The sequence below is a fragment of the Ursus maritimus genome, unplaced genomic scaffold, assembly GCF_017311325.1.
Source record: "Ursus maritimus isolate PB19 unplaced genomic scaffold, ASM1731132v1 scaffold_4, whole genome shotgun sequence".
NCBI classification, from domain to species: domain Eukaryota; kingdom Metazoa; phylum Chordata; class Mammalia; order Carnivora; family Ursidae; genus Ursus; species Ursus maritimus.
In genome coordinates, this window is record NW_024426552.1 from 27062547 (window position 1) to 27070193 (window position 7647).

The following is a 7647-nucleotide window of genomic DNA, read 5'->3' on the forward strand; positions in this document are numbered from 1 at the left end:
TTAAAGACTAGTCTTCTCAACTTAAAATTGTAATCCTTCTGAAATTTATTTTTTATATGTTACATACAAGGGATCCCGTTTCTTTTTTTCCCCCCAAATGAATAACCAATTCTTTCAGCACTGTTGAATGATTCCTCCTTCCTTCAGTGATATGTTGTGACTTTGTTAAATATTGTTTTTCTTAGATCTGAAGGTCTGTTTCTTTTCCAGCAGTCAGTTTGTCTCTTTTCTGGAAGCACACTAACTTCTTTAGTACAACTTTATAATAAATCTCAGTATAGGCAGGAAAAGTTCCCTACTGTATTCTGTTTCTGGTTGGACAGCTTGTCTGTTTGGGCTTTGTTGCTCCATTGTAAGTTTTAGAATCAACTTATAAAAATTTTTAAATTTTGATTGGCATTGTGTTAAAATCAGTTGACTTTAGGGAAAAATTGTCATTTTATGATACTGAGTCTTTCTATCTTGAATATGGTATGTCCTCCTGTTTATTTAGGTTGTATTTAAAGTCTTCCAATAAATTTTCAAGTTAACTTTTATTCTTTAGGTACATTTTGTTGTTGGATATTTTTTAAATGTTATTTTCTGTTTGTTACTGGTGCATAAAAATGAAGTTGATTTTTTAAAAGTGATTTATATTAGCCACAATGAATTGAACACTAACATACCTGTTGAGAAAAATGTTAGACATGCTCAAAAGCAAATAAACAGGATCTGAAGTCCAGATTTTTACTCTGAAATTACTTTTGATATTTCATTAAATCCTAAGTCAATAATAATTTTTTTTTTTTAAATATGGAACACTTCACGAATTTGTGTGTCAAACTTGTGCAGGGTCCATGCTGTTCTTCTCTGTATTGTTCCAATTTTAGTATATGTGCTAAGTGAGCACAGTAGTCACCGTTTTTAATAGATTTATTGAGGTATGGTTCACGTACAATACAGTTCACCCATTTAAAGTGTTATTTATAGTCACACAGGTACACAACCAACACCACCATCTAATTTTTGAACATTTTCATGACATGACCCTAAAAAGAAACCTCATACCCATTATCAGTCACTCCCCATTCCTATCCTTTCCCACTCCCAACCCCCAGGCAGTTACAAATCTATTTTCTGTTTCTGAATTTGCCTGTTCTGGACATTTCACATAAATGGAATCATACAGTACATATTTTTTTGTGACTGGCTTCTTTCACTCAGTATAATAATTTCCAAGATTCATCTGTGTTGTAGCCTGTATCAATACCTCATCCCCTTTTTTGGCTGGATAATATTTTCTCGTTGAATGTATCACATTTTGTTTACGCATTCATCTTTTGATAGACACCTAGACTGTTTCCCGTTTTTGGCTATTATGAATAATGCAGTTATGAGCATGCATATACAGATTTTTATATGGACATAAGTTTTCATTTCTCTTCTATTTATACCTAGGGGTTAGAATTTCTGGGTCATATGGTAATTCTGTGTTTAACTTTTAAGGAACTGCCAGACTGTTCTCCTTAGCGGTTGTACCATTTTACCCTTCCACCAACGATATGTGAGAGAGATGAACAGTCATCTTAAAACTACTTTTGCGTTCTCCAAAGACTAATTGTTATACATGAGGTTTATCTTTAGTTAAGATTATTATTTTAAGTAATAGGAGAAATGGCAATTTATTTTAACATCGGATTCATTTTAAAGCAATTTATGGGTCTATGTAAAATATATCCTTTTTATTTTTTATAGCCTGACTGAGATATAGTTTACATACTACACAATTCACCCTTTCTGAGCATTCAATATGATGATTTTGAGTCAGTTTATTTAGATGTGCAGCCATCACCACGGTCCAGTTGTAGAACATTTTCATCACCCCAAAGGGTTCCTTGATGCTTGTTGCAGTCAATTTCTGTTCCCTTCCTCTATCCCAGGAGATATCTGCTTCTCTCTAATTAATTTTGGCTTTTCTAGACATTTTACATATAAGTGGAATCATATAAATATATCTTTTATATCTAGCTTCCTTCACTAAGCATTATGTTTTTTAGGTTTATCCTTGTTGTATGAATTAATAACTTTTTTTTTTTTTTTTGGTTACTACTTTATGCTTATCCCTTTACCTGTTGATGGGTATCTAGGTTGCTTACAGTTTTTGGCTATTATGATTGATGCTGCTATGATCATTTGCATACAAATGACATATGTTTTCATTTTTCTTGGTTAGATACCCAGGGGTGAGATTGCTGGGTCATGTCGTTAAGTATATGAGTGTGCTGTTAAGAAACTGCCAACCTGTTTTCCATTTTATATTCTCATCAGCAGTGTATGAGGGTTGCAATTTCTCCCTATCCTCCCAAACTTTGGATTTTTCAATTTTAAAAATAATTATAGCTCTTCTAGTGAGTTGTTTAGTGGAATCTCGTTGTTTTATTTGCATTTCTCTCTTAGGTAATGATGATGAGCATCTTTTTGTATGTTTACTAAACATTCATGTATCTTAGGTGAAATGTCTTCATATCTTTAGCCCATTTTAAAAAAGTGTTTTATCCTCTTATTCTTCAGATCTGAGGGTTTTAATATGTTAGATACCATTTCTTTATCAGGTGTATGATTTGCATATACTTTCTCTTATTCTGGGGCTTGTCTTTTATCTAAATTATGTCTTTCAAAGCATTTGATGAAGTCCAGTTTTTCCATTTTTCTTGTTTGTTTTTTTAACGAACTGAGCCTTTGTTGTCATATTTAAGAATACTTTCCCTAACCTAAAGTTACAAGATTTTTTCCTATGCCTCCTAGAAGTTTTGAAGTTTTAGTTCTGTAATTCCAGCTCTGGTCCATTTTAAGTTATTATTTTTGTATGTTGTGAAACATTTTTGCTTGTCTGTTTTTGTATGTGATTATCAACCTGTTCCAGCATCATTTGTTAAAATTCAAATGACCATGAATGTGAGAGTTTATTCTGGGCTCTTACCCTATTTCATTATCTGTATGTCTGTCTTTATGCCAATATCACACTGTGTTGGTTATTATAGCTTTATGGTAAGGTTTGAAGTTAGGTAGTGTAAGTCCTAAAGCTTTACTCTTCTTTTTCAGAATTGTTTGGATATTCTAAACCCTTATTTAGATATAAATAAAGATGTATATATCTTTCATATATATCTTAGAGTCAATTTCATATATGTATCTTAGAATCAATTTCTACAAAAAAAAAGGCATGGTGGGATTTTGATAGATCAGTTTGGGGAGACTTGCCTTTTTTTTTGGCTAAGATTTTATATTTTTAATTTTAATTCCAGAATAGTTAACATACAGTGTTATATTAGTTTCAAGTGTACAGCGTAGTAATTCAGCGATTCTATATATCACCCATGTTCATCACGACAAGTGCACTCCTTAATCCCCATCACCTATTTCACCCATCCCCCCATTGACCTCCCCTCTGGTAACTCTCAGTTTGTTCTCCATAGTTAAGAGTCTGTTTCTTGACTTGTCCCTATCTCCCTCTCTTTTTTTTTTTTCCTTACTCGCTTGTTTTGTTTCTTAAAGTCCACATATGAGTGAGGTCATATGGTATTTGTCTTTTCTCTGACTGACTTATTTCACTTACCATTATACTCTCTAGCTCATCCGTGTCATTGCAGATGGCAAGATTTCATTCTTTCTTATGGCTGAATAATATTCCATTATATATATTCTGCAACCTTTCTAAGCTTTTTTAGTAGATTTTTTTTTAGACTTCTTAGAATTACCTGCATAGAAGATAATGTTGCCTGCAAAGAGTTTTAACATTTTCTTTTCCAATCTATGTGATGTCTTTCTATTTCTGGCCTTACTGCAGGGAGTAAACTCTCCGGTACAATGTTAAATAGTGGTGTCCAGAGCAGACCTCTTGCCTTTTTACCAGCATTATAGGGCAGTAGGGCAGAGCATTCAGTCTTTCACCATTAAGTATGGTGTTAATATAGGTGTTTGTCTCAGAAAGGAAGGGTTGTTTTCACACTGAAACAATTACGTAATATACCTTATTAATAGAATGAAAGGACAAGAACCTCCTGGGTATCTCAGTAGACACAGATAAAAGAAAATCAGGGAAACAGAAAACAAAATAAAGAGTTTAAACAAAAGAAGAGGTAGGGGGGAAGCTACTTTATGTAAAGTGATGAGGACAAGCTTCTCTGAGGAAATGGCATTAAAACTGATCTCTAACAACCTGAAGGTCCTAATCAGGCAAAGAATACAGTGAAGGGTAGTTCAGCACCTGGGATTGTACTTGTCTTCTTCACTTTATAATTCTAACACCTAGAATAGAGCCTGGCCCCTAAAATTTGTTCAGCTTAACAGATAGATGGTTGAGTGTCTTGCTTTCTTAGTATCGCATTCATTTTACCATATCTGTCATTAAATATTATTTGAAATTATATATTTTGATGATTGCATAATATTCTACAGAAATATTGCATTTCTATAACTATAACAGTTATTTAAATACTTTCTTATTCATGGAAATGCTTCCTGTCTTCATGATCCAAAACATCTGGCAAATTCAGTTCCACTGACTTGGGTTTAAGACTAATTTACTCATTTATTAATATAAGACAGTTCTAAGATATTAATCTATGGGAGTAGTTTCCTTAATATTATCTTTTTGCTAACTTTTATTTAAATATTCTTTTAATTTATCTTTTATGTGATCATGTCAGCTCGAAAGCATTAAAACAATGCTTTAATAGAGACCACCCATTCTGGAATGTGGCAGAATATCAGACACAAATTGTGGCCTCTGGATATTTTTCTCTTTACAGGGAACGTATGGACTCATAAACTTCATATACCATTGCTAAGTATTTTGTACTACCTGAACTGAGACCATCGTAGGTGGGTTACACTAGAGAAAAGTCAGATGTCTGTTCAGAGAACTGCCAAGGCCCCATCTTTGTTGCAAGTGAAAAATATACCAGAGTTTGAATTCCACTGTAAGCTTTACTGGTTTTATGATTTGGGGCAACTAAACTCAGGTTTCCCATCTAGAAAGTGGGGTTGATAATAGTCATCTCATAGGGTTTTGTTTTAAAGATCATGTATATAAAGAGGTTAGTGGAGGGGCACCTGGGTGGCACAGCGGTTAAGCATCTGCCTTCGGCTCAGGGCGTGATCCCGGCGTTCTGGGATCGAGCCCCACATCAGGCTCCTCCGCTATGAGCCTGCTTCTTCCTCTCCCACTCCCCCTGCTTGTGTTCCCTCTCTCGCTGGCTGTCTCTAACTCTGTCAAATAAATAAATAAAATCTTTAAAAAAAAAAAAAAAGAGGTTAGTGGAGGGTCTGATACACAGTAAGTGCCCAGAAAACAAGGGCTACCGTTAATTACCTTTTAAGTCCCTGGCAGTCCTGGGGGTGTTGGTAGGAGTGCTAGTTGTAAGGGTTCCTTATGCTTCAAGGCTTCATTAGCAGATGCTGACCAGCTTGTTAATAATGTGCCTCTGAAGATGTTTACTGATATTTTTGTGAGGAGTTGGTCGTTTTCTTCGCTGAATATACTTAGAGTGGTTTGAAGACCGTTTCTTGTCTGCACATGTCCCAAAAAAGATTTGGCCCCCAAAGGTGCTATTTCAAAACACTATTAAGTTAGATCTCTTGACATCAACTTGTAAGTCACTCTTTGTAGCATTCATAAATATAGTTATGGTTACTTTCTTTTACCCGCTTTAAAATAAAGGGCAATACTTTTGTTTTTCTTCCGCAAGAGGGAAAGAAATGCAACTGAAAACTAAATGATTGAATTCTGCTTGAATTTCATTGCTTTAGTAGGTAATGTTGACAAGGGGCAGGATGGGGTTGCCAGGGTATATAGCCTCTGGGGTTGGGCCCTGGCGATCTAGGAAATCCCTGCGGGCCCCCAGCAGATTCTAATAGGAATGCTAATACGATTGCAAATACGGTTATTTTTAAATTCATGTATAAATCACTGCCTTCTAGTTATAAATAATCAGAAGTGATTGTTCCCTATTCCTCTTAGAATTCCTATCAGAATTTATAGTCAAGGCTCAATTTAAATCCAAGATTTGTAATTTTGGGACATGACACCTAACTGGCCCTGCTCATTGTCTGTTTCCCCTCTATAAAATGGGATAATGCCTTCTCTGCTCGTTTCACTGAGTTATGAAGATCAAATGAGGTCATGTCCATGAAAGCGCTTTGTAAAGCACGTAGCTTACTAATTATGACTCCAGTTTATCCTGTCAGACCTGCCCTTTTCTCACGACTGTTTGGTAGGTCACTGGTGGAGGTGACGTGATGGCTCAGAGCTCTGCAATGTGCACCACCTCTGAGGAGTGTTTGACTTGTACCAGGGAGTGGACAGTTGTGGACTGTTGGTATTTTCAGCCTTTAATTTGTTTTATTTATTACCAAAGTAATACATGTTTATTATAAAGAAACTAGGAAATATAAATCAGCAAAGAGGAAAAATAAAAATTACTTCTAAATGCAGAAATAATTGCTACATTTATTTTCATATACTTTTGAAACAAATTCAGCTATACTGAACATAACGCTCTGTTTCCTACTTTTATCACTTAATATATATTATATGGAATGATAAACTATAATTTTTTATGTTAGTGGCTACATAGTATCCCACCACATAATATACCAGAATTTATTAAACTTGTCTCAAACTTGTTATTTTGACATTTAATGACTGTTTTCACATTTTTTTTACTATTAGTAACAGTGTATATTATCACATCCTTATGGCTAAACACTTGTATATATCCTCGCTTTTTTTCTCATTAGGATAAATCCTAGACTTGGAATTGCTACATCAAGGGGAATGCGACATTTTAAGAAGTTTAATATTTTATAGCTTTATTGAGTTATAACTGACATCTAATAAACTGGACACGTTTAAGGTTTACAGTTTGATCAATTTTGAATATGTATACACGCATGAAACCGTTGCCACAGTTAAGGTAATGTCCTTTTGTAATCCCTCCTTCCAGCACCTTCCCACCCCTCTATCCCCAGGTAACCACCAAAATGTTTTCTTTCCCTGTGGATTACTTTGCATTTTCTACAGTTTTATGCAAATGGAATGACACACTGTGTGTTCCTTTTTGTCTGGCTTCTTGCCCTCAGCATAATTATTTTGAAACTCATCCATGCTGTTGCTTGTATCAGTCGTGCATCCTTTTTTGGTGCTGAGTAGTAAATATGCTGTTGTATGGGTATACCGTAATTCCTTTACCTACTGATAGGCATTTGAGTTGTTTCCAGTTTTTGGCTGTTTAACATAAAGCTGCTTTGGAGATTGGTGGACAAGTCTGTCTGTGGACATAAGGCATTTGATATTTATCATCAGTTTTGTGCTACAAGGTTACATAGGTAGTATTTTGTAACAGAAAAAAAGCTTAATATGAAAAAACTATTCTTCCTCTTTCCTTTTTAGTTTCTTTCCTTTCTTTCTTTTTCTCTTTCTTTCTTTCTTTCTTTCTATACCTTTGGGAGAATTTAGAATTTCTAGATGTAACTTAATTGGATTAATTTGACAGAAATTTGGACTTAAGAGAGGTTAATAAGCACATCCTAGCAACTATAAACCTTATTCACAGTTTGTTGTCTTGAAACATCTACTTTGAGCAAATGTATCATCTAGAAAGCGAA

The 7647-nt window shown here is 34.6% G+C and overlaps 1 non-coding gene across 1 annotated transcript; it reads right to left on the reverse strand.

Annotated features, from left to right (window-relative positions):
- Window positions 1–786: 786 nt before the first annotated feature.
- On the reverse strand, window positions 787–889 carry LOC121100583. Its single transcript, XR_005832331.1, has one exon. It is a non-coding gene; the product is annotated as a U6 spliceosomal RNA (small nuclear RNA).
- Window positions 890–7647: the final 6758 nt, after the last annotated feature.